The following is a 15,308-nucleotide window of genomic DNA, read 5'->3' as shown; positions in this document are numbered from 1 at the left end:
CTGGGGAAAACAGGAGAGTCAGAGCCTGCTTCAGATCTGGGATGACCTCCTCAAATCCATAGGTTTGGACTTTCTCCTCCCTCCTCCTTGTCAATCCTGTGAAATTCCCCTTTCTGAGCAATGCTGGCTGAGGTCCAGGTGCCAGAGGACACCAGGGCTCCCTGAGCAGCATTGCCTTGCCCAGGCTGGTCCTCCTTGCCTGGAGGAGAGGACAAACAGAGCCACTGTACTCAAAAACATCAAGCTGACCAGAAAGCCATCCCGTCACATCTTCAGAGAGAGGAAAGAGCAGGAATGGCACTGGAAATTCAAATGTGCCTGGGCTGGGTTCAGTGCAGAGGTGAGTCCTCGCCAGCTACAGCAATGGCTTGGTCTCCCACCATTTTGGCTTTCCAACCAAAAATGCCTCTCCCTTCAGCCCACCCCATCTTCCTGCAGCATTGCCAAGGGCAGGAGATGCCACGTACCATGGGAGCCACCAGCAGCACCCAGCCCCGCTCCCACCCTGCTCTGCTCGCCCCATTGCCAGCAGCTCTATCACAGCTTGGTGGGGCTAGGGAAAACTTGGGGGTTCCTAGAGCTCTTCCTACACTGGGACCTCACCACAGGCTGTTACAAGCCACCGTCAGACACATCCCTATGCCAGCACCAAGGCAGGACAGTCCTGCCTGCACCCCCAGGCCAGCTCACCGATGCACCTGCCTGCACCATGCTGCTCGTGGCACTGCCCAGGGCCAGCAGCCAGGGTGAGCCAGAGCTTCTCCTTGCACCAAGTTCCCTGAAGGCCACAATGTGCTGTGACTTCTTCTCATGGAAAAGGTCCTGATGTGCCCCATGGTCCCATGCACCCCCTCATGGGGTCACTTCCCTGCCAAGAGTAGGAAATATCAAAGCAGATGCCCTTCACCCTCCTCTTTTCTCCTCCTGGTTATGTCATCCCTGGCTTGGAGGTGACACACACGGCTGGCAGGGGCACCTGGTCCATACTGCCTGCAACAGCTGGTGGCAATGGCACTGCTTCTCTCCCAGCCAAGACATCAAATTGAGGCAAGTGTCCTCCAGTGGGAGGGGGACGAAGCCCTGTCTGGGGCAGGCACAGGCACAGTCCTGTGTACCACCTCTGGGGAGGTAAAGTGCAGCAGCTCCCAAGTGCTCCCACCGGCGTGAGCCAGGAGCCGTGGCTGAGCGGGCAGAGGAGCAGGCAGTGGTGCTGCAACGAGGCTGAGCAGCCGCTTCTGAGCCAGTGAGTTAATCAATCTGTCCTCAGGTAGGAAACTGGACCTGACTCCTGGGGAGAACAGCCTGGAGACCCAAGCGCTGAGCCTGATGTACATAAATATCCCTTCACGCCCCTCTGAGAAAGGGAGGTTAAAGCAGCTTTACATCTGCAGTGTAAACCAGTAGATCAGTGTAAACAGGCATTTGTGGAATTAAAATTTCTTTTCTCTTTCTCTGAAATTTGCCTTGGTTCATAGAGACCTCAATTGTTTCTGCAGCAGACTGGCAGTTACCATGAGGGATGCTCACAGAGCAAACTCTGCAGGGAGCACCCACAGATCCACCCCAGACCTGGATGGGAGCTTGGCAGAGGGACCCTGATGGAGCTGGTGGGTGCTTGGTCTGAGCCCATCCCTGTGCAGGAACTGGAAGTGGCTGGAGGAGTGGGGATGCCAAACACACTCCTGTCTGCTGGCAGGGGCAGAAGTGGCAGGATTTGGTAGCTTGACGTCAGAACCACCAAGCAGGACTTCCCAAATAGCTATGGCTCAGTTTCTTTGGCAGGACTAGTCCAGGAGGATCAACTGATCAACACCGGGATGTGCAGAACACCCTGGGGCAGAAATCAATAGCAGGCCGCTTAGCACCTAGGTTGTGGTCATTAATCAATCAACATGAGAACATGACAGAGTGTTTAGAGAAGAGCTGTGGCACTGAGCAGAAGTGAACTAGACCAAGCCAGAGCAGGCCCTGGCTTTTCTTCTCCCCAAAATGGCACACTACCAGCAGTAGCAGGGAGCTGCATGTTAGCAGGAGGACTAGGGCGATGTGTGCTACCAGGAGTCTCTGCACTTCTGGAGCTACCCCAAGATGGTTTCATGGATGTTTTGAGGGACAAGGCTCTCCAGGGGCAGTGCAGATGCAGTTTGGGATGTTCACTAATGAGGTTAAGAGCCTGACTTGGGGGGACCCCTCCACCCCCTAACTTGCCTGTGGGGCTTTGGCTCACAGAGGCCAGCCTTGTGTCCTGCAGCTTGTCTTGCTGTGGCAGGCACTGGATTTGGTCACTTCTTCCCACAGGTGTGCAGAGTTGCAGGTGCTGATCTGTGCTCAGCTCCTGCCAGCATCACCTCACTGACCCCTCTCTTGTAGGTCGGCAGGGTCCACCAAAGCCACCAAAACCCACAGCAGAGGAGAGGAGACATGGTCATCTAGCAAGCAGACCAGGCAGTGCTTCTTGGAGCAGCACAGGGAAGGAAGGAGCAAACCAGTCAGGGCTCATTGCCTGCAAGTGGCTCACCTTTGTGGGGACAAGCGGTACCACCAAAGTAGGGCTGCCAGGCTCCCTGGGGCCACGGCAGCACAAAGACTTTCTCAGTGCGCTGCACAGAACAGGGCGTATCGTCTAATTATATCGGCTCTGTCCCACAAAGAGGAGCTGGGAGATGGGGTGCCCTATTTACGCAGCTCTCCTCTGGTCCCCAGCAGCCGCAGCGCTGGTGCTAGCCCACCCCTTGCCCAGGTACTGCGATGGGCCCATGTCCTTCAGCCTAATCAGCTGGAGGAGGGGAGCAGCAGCTCCCCACCGCCCACACCTCCACACCCAGCGAGGCTTGCCTGGTACAACCACTCCCTGCCTCGATGTTTGCTTTTGGTGGGGAGGGAAGACAGTTGCATGGGTCTGAGGCGGTCTCTGATGGATCAGTGGCCTCTCTCCATCCCACCCTCCAGCCCTTGGACTAATACTGGGCTGCCCTGAGGGCTGCAAGTGATCTCACGCTGCCACCAAGGTCTGAGCATAAGATCAGGCACTCTGGGGGAAGAAGCCCACCCTGGGCAGTCCAGCAGTGCAATCCCACAAGGGTGCTGGAGCTTGTGGCCTAGGCAGATGTGTCCTCACCACACCACCTCGCACATGCACCCATGTCAGGAGCCATGAAGGGGTCTGCAGCACAGGGACTCCAGCTAGCTCCGAGTGGGTGGCACGAACACCCCAAGACTGACAGTGTCATCACACGTCTGCACCCCACCGGGCCAGGCTGGGGCAGCCCTCTGCCTGCCCAGCACTTGCTAACCTTCTCAGCTCAGACCCTGTTCCAGGAGGTCTCATCACCTGCAGGGTGGGTTGTAGTGAACCCATCCTGCAGGCTTGTAGTAGGCCCATGCCAAGAGCCTTTCTGGGTGGCTGGAGCCATCAGGAGGAAATTGCTATCTCAGGCAGCACAGGATTGATAGTATCAGGGCTATGCCATGAGCACGGGCAGGGCAGGCAAACACCTCCCTGCCTGTGATGGGAGAAGAACTGGAATGAACACACTGATGCTGGGGTTATTCTCCCACTTTCAGGGTGCCAGGCAAGGGGACGGGGCAGGAGCCATGGGCGCTCAGAGCTGGCACTGTAGTGGTGCACACAAAGGAGGGGGTGCCAAGGGGTTGGTGGATCCCATCCAAAGTCCTCTGGGTTCACCTCCCAGAAACTTCACTGTGCTCTGGAGGTCCCGGGCACAAGCCTCCCTCACCTCATATGGGACCTCTGGATGCTCCAGGCAGTCAGCAACCTGGCCCAAATGGTGTTAGAGACTTGGCCCCTCTGTGGATGTTTGGAGATGCCCCTTTGACCTTCCTGGGAGCTGGCCTTGGAGTATCCCACTCCTTGCATGGCCCTGCATGACCCTCACCCCTTGCATGGCCCTGTGCACCCCACCTCAGCCATGGCTCTGGGAGCCACTTCTGTTGGGCTGCTGGTGGCAGGCATGATGCACAGCACAGCCCTGCACCCTGTTCTGGTGGGGCTGGCAGGAGAGGGATCCCTGCCAGCCTTATCCCAGGGAAGCCCAAGGGCTGGGGAATGGCTGGGGATTGCCTGGCCCCTGCCACCAGCCTGGCAGAGGGGCTGTGGGCCGAGAACAGATCAGAAAGCGCTCCTCACCTGACATTATTTTGGTTGCTAGGTGATTAAATCATCTGCTTATGACAGCACGGGAGAGCAGTGAGTCAGTCCCCTTCGTACAAGACAACAAAGGGTTTTTCAACTCCAGCCCACCTCCAGCCTGTCCCCAGGTCCATCCGTGCCTGCAGGACACTCAGACGGCAGAGCCTGCCATATGCAGGGGGAGCAGGGCTCCTGCCCAGCGCCGCAGCCCAGCTCCCCGAGGCAGGGCAGCTGCCAGAGGCAAGCAGGCTCCCATGGGGCTGCGGGCATCTTCCAGTGTGTTTCTGGTGAACAGGACCTTTATGGCATCCTGGAGAGCACAGCTGGGCAGCTGTATCCTCACAGCACCACCTCGCAGGAGGGTTTTGCTTTATTGTATCTAGAACAACTTTGAGGGATCAGATGAGCCCCACTAGAAGCAAAGGGAGGTTTGCTGTTAGGCCCCTGGGACAGCCCGCCACCCCCAGCGCAGCCACACAAGCACCTTCCCCCTTCTGCAGGCTCGGCTGCATCTGCTGCAGGGACATCGCTGACATTGCACATGCAGAGTGGCTGCGACCATGCACTTCGGGAGCAGAGCCCAGGGAAAGCCAGCAGGCTGCTCAGGGAGAGCAAGACAGAAAGGCAACTGGGAGAAAATAACATTTTCATAAAGTGTTTGAAGTCTTTTGGAGGAGGAAAGTGGGAAGGAAAAGAGCCTCTGTGTGTGTGTGTGTGCGCGCGCGCACGCGTGCATGCGTGCATATGTGAGAGAGCGACAACAGGAGCCTACCTCCCCACCGAGAAGAAACCATCTCAGTTTCTCAGGTTTTGGAGAGTGTTGAGACACTGGGAAAGTAAAGCAATGTCCACAAAATGTGTTTGAAAAGTCCAGTTTTCATTAGTAAGGCTCTGAACCATGCGCAGCTGCCACACAGACCCCTCCGCTGCCAACTGGCACATGCTGAGCAGGGGAACCAGCTGCTGGGTGAGGGGCTGGAGGCTGCCCAGGACCCACATCCCCTGCCAACACACCGCCCACTGGATCTGAAGCCCACCAGGGCCAGTGGAGATCTCCTGTGAGATTCACGAGCCTTTGCAGGAGCTTCAGTGGCCATGTGGAGCTTTGCTGCGGGGATGGAGCTGGGAGGCCACACCAGGGCTGCCCACCCTCTGCCCTTGAGATCCCTGAAGGAGAAGCCCTGCAGCAGGGTAAGGAGCACCATGCATGGCAGAAAAGGGGCAAAACTAGCAGAGCAGCTAGGAGCTACCCAAAACTGATTCTCCACCTCCTGCCACTGCAGGGGAGCAAGTGCAAAACACTCACTGTCTGTCATGTCCCTCCTGCCCCACACACCTCGTGCTGGGGGCTCAGCCAGCACCAAGGCAACCACAGCAGCAACCCAGCGCCCAGCATCCCAAACCCTGGGATTTGGGCTGGTGGCCTTCCCACTGCTCTCCACAGTCCTCCCAGGTCCCCTGGCAGCGAAGACACTCATTAACGAAGTGGAAAAGGAGGAGGAGGAGCAAGCTGAATGGTCTGTCCTAAGGGACAGTACAGCAAGGAGGAGGAGGAGAGCACTCAGCATTGATCTCAGGATATGCAGCCACGAGAGGGAGAGGAATGACTGTCCGGAAAATAACTGGGGGTGGAAAGGACGAGGGGTCCAGCTGGCTGGGCAGCCTGCCTGGGGGGCCTGGCAGCAATGGTGGAAGCCAAAGAGGTGTGGGCAGGAGGAGAGCAGGGCAGGGATGCTGCCTCCTGAGCCACACAGCCACCATCAGCACCCATCCACAGCAACCTCCACCAAAAGGTAGCTCCCTGAGCTGGCAGGAGGCAAAGGGAGGCCTGCAGAGCCATGGGCAGGAGGGCCGGGTCCTGGGAGATACCCATGGCATCACAGGAGAAGCCTCCCCAAGGCTATACGCTCCATCTGCACGCCCTGCCCTGGACCTCAGGTCTCTTCATCCTGTGGGCTACCATCACTTTGCCGGCTCCTGGTGCCCTGGCCCGGCAGTGAGCCTGCAGCTCACCAGCAGCAGCACTGGTGGAGGGAGGAGGATAGGCTGGGCTGTGTGGGAAGGACATTTTTCTTTAGCACATCGGTTCCCAGTTTCCAAGCTGTCTCTTCAAGGGCCTGGGTGCTGCGCTTGTGCGCAGCACTGCGGGGGACTGGGTGCTGGGCTCCTCCTGGCCACTGGCCCCTGGCCACCAGCCCCTGGCTGGCTCCCCCTGGGGCAGAGGGCATGAAGGCCCAGGAGTGTGTCTGTCTGCATCACACGTGGGCAGTGGCGGAGGCTGTCAGGGAGCAATGGGAGGGGAAGGTTTCCCTCCCCAGCTTGCAGCTCCAAGCAGAGGAGTAGAGTCACCAGGGTGGCAGGGGCAGAGGCTGCATGGTCAGCAGCTCCACGACAGCAGCTGCTCCAGCTCCAAAGCCTCGCATTGTTCATTGGGTCACCAGTAGCAACTGTTTCCAAACCTAGTGAGCCCTGGTCTGCAGCAGCCTCCCATCCCCATGTCACACAGGGGCCTTGGCTCCCCATGACTCAGAGCCCATGACCTTGGCTTCCACTGCTTCTGTGCTGGGCAGTGAGAGGGCTGCTCTCCTCTGCTCATGCCCTTCAGGGCTCAAATCCCACAGGCAGACCCATCTGACGCGCTGGGGCCAGGACTCCCATGCCCAGCCAGCCCCAGGAAATGACTGAAGAGCTCATCAGGAGCTTAGGTGCCCCTATTTCTGCCCAGCCCTACTGTCCTGCATCCCATTGTGGAAGGCACATACACCTTCACTGAGCATCACCCTCTCATGCTGAGCTGGGGGAGAGGACACTGGCCATCGTGCTGTGGTAGGTCTGTGTCCTACAGACACCTGTCCGTGCACCTCCAGCCTCCAGGACATGCAGCATGCTGCCCGGAAAGCACAACCCAAACCTACACCCGGCATGAAATTGGTTTTCCCACCCCAGACACTTTGACCACAGCAAGTGGGGACTAGACAGGGAATCACACTAGCGTTTATGAACTGACAGGCTGAGAAATCCTTTGTGCTTCAGCCAGCTGAAACGCTTCCTTGAGACATTGCTAAAAGGATTCACTGGACTTTGACCTCTTCCCAAACCACCAGCAGTGTCCAGCTGAGACAAAAGGAGGGTGGGTTATTTAGAAAATGCCAAACTGACCCTTTCTGATCATTCAGAAAATTGCCTTACTGTTCAGAACGAAAATTGCCAGAAAAGGGACCTTGTCCGTTAAACTGTGTCAGCGCGGTCCCAACACCAGCCCTGAGTCCCGGCTGCCTTGGCAGATCTGCCCCAGGAGGAGGGTCCCCGGGGTCCAGGCTGCTCCCGCCAGGCTCAGTGCTCCCCAGGGTCTCATGAGGAGCCACGAGAGGCACCACCGCTCCGGCAGTTTAGGTCCAGCCAAGCGCGGCTGCAAGGCAGCAGGTCCCAGCAGGCACAGCAATGAACACCTGGCTGAGGTGCCCATCTCAAGGACTTGCCCAAGCCCGTGAAACCCCAACGAAGCCACCGGACCAGCCAACCCCTTGTGCCCCTCCACCACGAGAAGGATTAATCGGACGAGGGAAACAGTGAGGGAGCATCAACTTCAGTCCGGCAGTGAAGAAACTGTGCCATTAAAATCCTCTCTCCTATGACACACACTGAGCCTATTTCAGTAATAGTTTGGCAAGGGAATAACATTACTAAGCCTATAAATACCTCGTGGGGTGCTGCTCTGCTGATGGAGCAGTAGGACGTGGCCCTTGCCTACCCTGGTGCTGGGGCCTGGCAGCCTCCCAGGAAAGGCACGGCCATGACCATCACTGGAGCTGGCAGCTGCCTGGCCCTGCCCTGAGGGTGAAGGACAGAAGGACACGTTACTGCAGGGCTGTTCCAGGGCAGCCCCAGAGGAAAGCTAGGGGCTGGGAGAGAGCCACGGTCGATGGGAATGGGGCAAGAGCTGTGTAAACCCTGGAGACACCAGAGGGGATGGAGCTGAGCCAGGGGGAGGACGGAGGTAAGAAGATGGTGGAAAGAATTAGCACTCACAGGATGCTTCCAAAGCAAACTGCAAGGCTCCCTGTGGCTGCAGCCGAGGACTATGGTCTGACTCAAACCAGCCTGAAACACACAGTCAGCCCATCTCTGTCCTCCTCACAGGGCACCCCAGGCACAGAGGGGTGTCTCACACAAGAGGAGGTAGCAACCGAGGCTCCTCAGGGCACAAGTTGATGCCCTGAAACATCCCAGGGACATTCGCCACACATTCTTCACAGCACACATGGCATGGAGGGAAGCGGCCTGCTCCAGTGCCTGCTCCTCTACCAAGGCCTTGAGACAATGTGGATGAAGAAAATACCCTGTCACATCTGAAAGGGACGGCAATTGGAGGGGAAGAGGTGGGGAAAGGGTTCCAGCGCTCCAGCCATGCCAGCCAGCCACCATCACAGTGTCACGCATATCTCATCTTGCAAGGGAAATGGTGTGGGTGGCCCCTGTCCTGCACAGACACATTAAGACAAATGGCCGAGGGATTTGGATATTAAATACTTGAGGTAAGGGGACTTTCATGACACCTGTCATGGGTCTCATACTGCTCCTCCTGAGGATACAGTTGAGCCAGTGCTGAGTAGTTTTAATACTCCTGCCTTTTACATATTTTATGCACACACTGAGCTGCCACCTGCCTTCCCTGCTCACAGGCCAGACCTCTGCTCACCCGCAAGTGTCAAAACTGTTCTTCAAAGCTCCTGAGTCCCTCCTGCAGAGAGAGCTCCTCCAAGTCCTCACCAACTGGTCTATGGGCAGCACAGGAGATAGAAGGGGACACCAAACCTCAAGGCTGTTGCTGAGGGCCTGAAGGAATGGGGTCCCTCAATGTGAGAGTTGCCCAAGGGATGTGCAGAAGGGTGCATGCTCCCCAGGGCATGCAGGAGCCAGACCCAGGGGACATCTAAACCATCCTGCAGCCAGCAGTGTAGGTTTGTGGCTGCTTGTCACAACCCCCCTGCCCATCCCCAGAGGGCATAAAACCACTGAGATCACCATAACAGCTCTGGAAGTTGTACAGAATTTCCTTCAAGCAGCTGGAAAGCTTTGCAAAGAGCTGCAGTGAGCCAGGCGTCATTCAGAGAAAGCTCTCAGGAAAGGTAATTTTCCTGACAGCCCGTGGTCCAAACCCACCAGCCAGCCATTAGAGCTGGGAAAGGGTGACATCCCTGAGAGCCTGCCTGAGCAAAACAAGAGCTGGCATGTTAAGTTTCAGCCTCATGGGAACTTTCCCTATGCAATGTCTCTGCAAGCAAGAAGGGGCTCAGGACTCCCTTCTCTTGCGCACACAAAACCATAACACAAGGTCACACAAGGAGCCTGCTGGAAACTCTGCTAATAGTTGTGTGGTTCTTGTAGCCAAAGACATTACCCACAGAGGAACCCAGCTAAGCTCGCAAACAAGACTTGTAAGCAGATACAAAGTGTGAAATACAGGTATCTTCTGCAAAGCATTGTCATTTTTATGCCATAGATAGCAGGACACACCAAGTCCAAGCTGCAAGAGGTTGATGCAAATCTCAGGGAGTGTCATTTCAACAAAGCTTTGCTGTCACATAGCCAGCTTTCAGCAAGACACAGTGCCTAAAGCAACAGCTCGTTCCGAGGGCTTCCCTCACATCCCCAAGCAGAGGAGCTGAATCTTCACTTCCACTTATTCTGCATAAACCTAAAAACACCCCCAAAATGAAGAATAATCAAGCAGACTCCCTGCTCAAAACAACTCCCTCTGATCATCCCAGCTATAGCCTGAGATCTGCCTGCAATCCGCCTGCAACCTCTTTGCTTTCAGTAAGTATGACTAGAGTCCTTTCCACAAACACAGTCTCCTCATGGGAAGGGTGGGTGATGTCTCAGCCTGACCTAGGGTGACTCAGCACACCTCACCATGGTCCAGGAGACCAAAAAGGCTGCTCAGGACTGCAGAGCTGCAGCAAGGGGCTGCCCGCTGCCTCCAGCCCTGGGCACGGCTGGCCAGACCGCTCAGCTAGCTGTGGCTTCAGCCCCAGGTGCGACGGATCCAGGCTGGAAGATGGCGAGAAGAAAAACCACGCGGAGCTCAAAGCTCAAAATCAGCACCTTGAACTCTGTCCAAAAGCAAATCAGCAGTCAGCGCAGCTTCTGGCAACCAGGTGCTGCCTTGCCTGCGGCTGACACTGCTGGGCACAATCTGATGGCTTTGGCCTGAGCCATGGGCAGCAAAACTGGGGACGCAGGTGGCTGCTGTGGCACAGGGGTCCTCCCAGGGACGCTTTCTCACAGGCTGCTTTCCTCTGCGGATGGCAAAGGGATGATGTGGGCACCAAGGAAAGCAGGCTGCCATCTGGATCCAGGACTATTCATCTCTGACGACGGCAGTAGCGGCTCAGTGCTTGCGAGAAGCCTGATTGTGGACAGATTAGAGGGGACACAGCGTGTTCATTTCTATCCATGCTGCGCTGCCATTACCCAGGCTGAAAATAAAGCCTCATTTTTCATGCAAAGATGCACAATGGTTAACATGAGAAAAGCTTGCCTGGGAGGCATGCAGGTATCAAACCAATTTCAAAATGGGTCTTCAATTACTACTGATGTTTATTTGATTTATATTTTTTTCTGGCTTGCCAGATGTTTATGCTCTGAGGGCGAAATTCAGCCCGACACCATTGGACTGGCACGAGGGTGTAAGAAGGTGCAAAAGTCTCCTGCTGCAGAGTGGCATGTTTCTCTTGTGCTGCTCTATTCCTTCACCACTTGCAGCCGTGCTTCAAACTGTACTGGTACGTCACGTACACTGAGAGAAGCGAAGGAGCCGAGCTGCTGTGGAGATCAGAACTGGGCTTGCACACACCAGCTGCCGAGTCTGGATTTGGAAAAGCCCCATTTTCCTGCCAGCGTAAGAAGCAGCCCCATGTCTCAGGAGCAGGAGTGGCAGCTCTGACCAGGTGTTAGCTTCCTGCAGGAAGCCTCTGGGCTGGCTCCACTTTGTGCTTCCTCAGAGGAGAAGCAGTCGAAGGCAGATTTGCAAGGCTCCGAGAGTCCATTTTGCAGGAAGCGCTCCAAGATGCCCAGGTCCTGTGGGCTGCCAGCCCCCGCGCATCTGCATGGACACGTCTGCTCATGGTGCAGCAGGTGCTGGCCCTACACCAGGATGGTGGCACGGTGTCGGGAAGGTCACCAAGGCTCAGATCCTCACAGGCATGCTGGTGCCAAACTCCTATTGAAATGATGGCAACAAGGCTCTAAATCCTGCTCCTGCCTGGGCCTCATCCTGGACTGGGGCTTCCTAACTGCATCATGGCAAAGACCTGTAGAAGAGTTTGTTCTGTGGCATCTCTCTCCTGGAGGGGGACTAGCATGTGGGGGGACACTTGTCTGCCCCTCCAAAAGTCTAATGCGAGTGTAATGACCTGGCCACCGCCTCAGGGCTGATCCACGCCGTTGCCACAGCCTGAGGGGCAGGCAGGGAGCCTGCCTGCCGGCGGCATCCACAGGGGAACAGAGGGCACTGTCCTGCCAGGCACTGCTGCTCGCTGCCAGCCGGCTCCATTTCTCCACAGCCCCTCTGGCTCTGTGTGTTCCGGTGCGAAGCAGGACCACCTTTACACTTGCAAAACCTAGCAGGCAGCGGGGGGTGAGGTTCCGGCTGTCCACCCTGCCTCGGCAGGCACTGTGTGCCGATGGTGTCCCCGTCCCAGGGAAAGGAGAGGGGGACACCGAGGGATGCAACCAGAGGCAGGCCATGCTCAGTGCCAGCAGCCACTCGGTGAGATGGGGGCCAGACACTCGGAGGTGGGCAGGGGGGTAGCCGGCAGCTCCTCTCCCTTGGAGGTGCCAGGAGCCAGCCCAGGGCCCGGTGTGCCCATCAGACGCTGCCCCCCTGCCCACGGGGGAAGCAGCCAGCCCTGGCACACGGGTGCTCACAGACTCCATGCACATCCCCGCTTTCCCCACACATGCCTGCTCCCTCCATCCCACCGGTGCCTTCCCTGGCACACCCCCCCACAGCCCCCAACACCCCCCCCCCCCCGCAGCATGCACACAGGCAGGCCCACATCACCTACCGACACACACGCGTGCATGCGCCGCGCACACTCAGAGCAGTGCACACGCATGCACCAGGACGCGCGGACACACACGCGCGCGCTCCGGCGGGGGTTGCTCCCACACACAGGCTCAATGCGGTTGGCACTCACGCCGAAACAGGGCCACGCTCAGCTCTGCACCCTTGACAGCGCCAGGCGTGGCGTGGGGCTCACACCCAGGCACAACCGCACACGCCGGCTCCGCAGTGGCTCCCCCGCCCCCCAAACACGCACGAACGCTCGGCCTGGGGTTCTCGCACACGCACACCCGTACAAGCGCGATGTGGCTCCCGGGGAGGCAGCGGCGGGGACAGGCTCTGCCGTGGCTCTAGCAACCGTGGAGCCCCGACACGCTGCAGCCAGCACCTGCACCCCTCGGCCTCCCGCTGCCCCGTGCTCGCCGTGCGCACCAACACCCGTGGGGTGGGATGGGCCACGCCCCCCCGGTGGGTGCCGGATCACACGCGCGCACACACACACACACACACACACACACACACGCACCCACTCGCTGAGCCCGCTTGCTCCGCAGCCGCTTAACTCCTTGTTGCCCGGCCCCAGCACCATCCAGCCCAGCCCTGCACCATCCAGCCCGGCCCCAGCATCACCGAACCCGGCCCCACCATCTTCCAGCCCGCTCCCAGCCCCGTCCAGCCCTACGCCCCGCACCGTCCGGCCCGGCCCGGCTCCACACCACCCTCCCGGGCTGCGCCTCCCGCCCCGCTCCCGGCGTGTGTCCCCCCCCCGCCCCGCGCTGCTGCGTCGGGGCGGCCGCCGCGGCCCCCAGCCCCGCAGCCCCGCAGCCCGCCCCGTCGGGCCGGCCCCGGCGCGGGTCCCGGGAGCGGCCGCGGTCGAGCGCCGGCCCCGCCGCAGCCCACCCCGCGCCCCGCGGCCCGCCCGCTCACCTCGGTCCGCGGCGGCAGGAGGCGGCGCCCGGGCCGGAGCGGCCCCGCGGCGGGGCAGCGCCCGCTCCTCGCAGCCCCCCGGCGGCGGCGGCGGCGGGCTCGGCGGGGGGCCCGGCTCGGCTCGGCCCGCCCCGGCCCGGCCCCGGCCCCGGCCCCGGCCGCTGGCCGGCGGCCGCTGCCCCCCTGCCCGCGGCGCGGTCCGGCCGCCTCGCCCCTATGCGGAGGCTCCAGCAGCACCGAGGCGATGCCCATTCATTCAGCTTGTCCCCCGCAGCCCTCCCCTTCCGCCCCGCGCTCCCAGCCTCCTGGATGGAGGTGGCTAGTGATGCTGCAGCGGTACCTAGAGCCCCCGGAGAGTACAGTGCGGAGAGGAGGGAGGGAGAGGAGGAGGAAGGAGAGCAGAAGGAGGGAAGAGGAAAGAGAGAGAGAGAGGGAGAGGGAGAGGGAGATGGCTGCCCCCAAAACCAGAGCTGGATCTGGAGAAGACTCTGGGATTTCCACAAGGAAAAGCAGGGCAGGCAGCGGAGCGGGGCCGGCACAGCACCCCAGCACGGAACCCAGGGATGCTGTGAGAGTGGCAAGGGCAAGCAAAAATCAGGGGAATGCAGGCTGTGGGCACGGCCCCGCGCAGGGCCGGAGCAGTGTCAGGGCTCCCCTGCAAAACCGAAATGTCCTCCTAAGTGAGGGCTCACACCAGCCAGGGGGTCACCAGCCACCCCAGCCAGGAGCTTGGCTTTAAAGACATGTAAAGCTTGGGGGGCACCTTTTGCCAGTGTTGCCAACCCAGTGTGCAGAGTCTGCACACTTGGCCCCACATCTGCCCTGGCAGCCTCCCTCCCAGCTTTGCCATCCTCTGACAGGGCTCCTCCACCCCCCTGAACAGCCAGGAGCCCCTCAAAAGGCAGTGGGGTCCATGTGTCCTGAGCACCAGGATAGTGTCCTGCACACCACATCAAAGTTTCTCAGCTTTTCCTAATCTGGGTCTTGATTAACCCTCTGGAAAATAATCCACTGACCATCTGCCACACTGATTTTCATTTACAGTCTTGCACAAATTAAGCTCAGCTCTTCACATACTTCTCCTCTTTTGCCCATGGCTTTTGGTCATTCCATTGCATGCGTGTCTTCCTAGGCACCAGCTTGCCATGGGCTGGGGATGACCTTGCCAGGCCTGGCAGCCATCACAGGGCTGCAGGCAAGTGTGCTTGCTCCTCACACTTTCTCTGATCTTCTTAGGATGCTCTTAGGACCCTTAACTGGGTGGAAGGGATTCCCCCTGCCCAGCCTGCCTGATGCCCACAGTCCTCTCCTGGGGAGAGCTGAGGAACCTGTCTGGGGGAACAGCCCCTTTATTCAGATGCCCCTTCAAGGTGTGTGCAGGACAAGCAACTGGCTTTCAAGTGCTCTGAGCAGATGGGTCCATGCAGGATGCTGAGCAAGAGCTCTTGGACTTCCCCTTGCCACGGATTCACAGCCTGGCCTTGGGCAATTCAGGTATCTGTGGCTTCAGAGGTGATTGATTGCTAATTCATGGACTTTGGTGCTTTGGGAGGCCTGACCAGGGCTGCCCCATGAGAAAGTGAGGTGTTCGGAGAGCCAAGCAGTGGTAATTTCTAAAAAATAACACCACAGCTGCTGTGCACCTCCGTCAGAGGCTTCAGAATCAGGCCTGAGGGATGAATATGAGATGCTATGAGCAGCTATCATGGTTATTTTCTCATCACTTTGCCCTAGTGCTTTTGCAAAGGGAGAGCTTTGCTTTCTGAGGAAGAGGATTCATTCTCTAAGGAAAATGGAAATATACAGATTTTTTTTTCCTTCCTGTAGCAGATTCAGCAAAAGTGCAGCTGCCTTCACAGCCTTGAATACAGAATTGACCATTCAGTTCATTCCTAAGGGGAAATGACCAAGTAGAGAGGAACAACGAGCCCCACAGTGCTCTCTGCACCTTCTAAAGTCTTTCTCAACCCAGGCATTTTCCTCTCCCAAGTTTCAGGGGTCCCTGGCTCCCTTTGCAGGGCAATGAAGGCTACCCACATATTTTTGAAACCCCTCTCTAAATGCCTATCAGCTTCAAAATGGGTTTTCTTCTTAAATTGAAATGTGGCAGGTTATTTGTCAATGATGGAGACTGCGACCCAGAGGTGTGGGGAAAAAAGA

General features: G+C 58.3%; 1 protein-coding gene across 3 annotated transcripts in view; it reads right to left on the bottom strand.

The window, feature by feature from the left end:
• Positions 1–13,522, bottom strand: part of DLGAP4 (DLG associated protein 4) — a 181,283-nt gene extending 167,761 nt beyond the window's left edge. The window contains exon 1 of one of the 3 annotated variants that reach the window (XM_052791038.1): positions 13,149–13,522. The gene's annotated coding sequence lies outside the window, so the exon portion shown is untranslated. The remainder of the gene's footprint in view (positions 1–13,148) is intronic. The other 2 variants (XM_052791049.1, XM_052791071.1) reach the window with 2 other exon arrangements.
• Positions 13,523–15,308: the final 1,786 nt, after the last annotated feature.

This window comes from Harpia harpyja, chromosome 1 (genome assembly GCF_026419915.1).
Source record: "Harpia harpyja isolate bHarHar1 chromosome 1, bHarHar1 primary haplotype, whole genome shotgun sequence".
Taxonomy (NCBI): domain Eukaryota; kingdom Metazoa; phylum Chordata; class Aves; order Accipitriformes; family Accipitridae; genus Harpia; species Harpia harpyja.
Note: the sequence above shows the minus strand (reverse complement) of the source record. Positions and strands in the feature narration are given on the sequence as shown.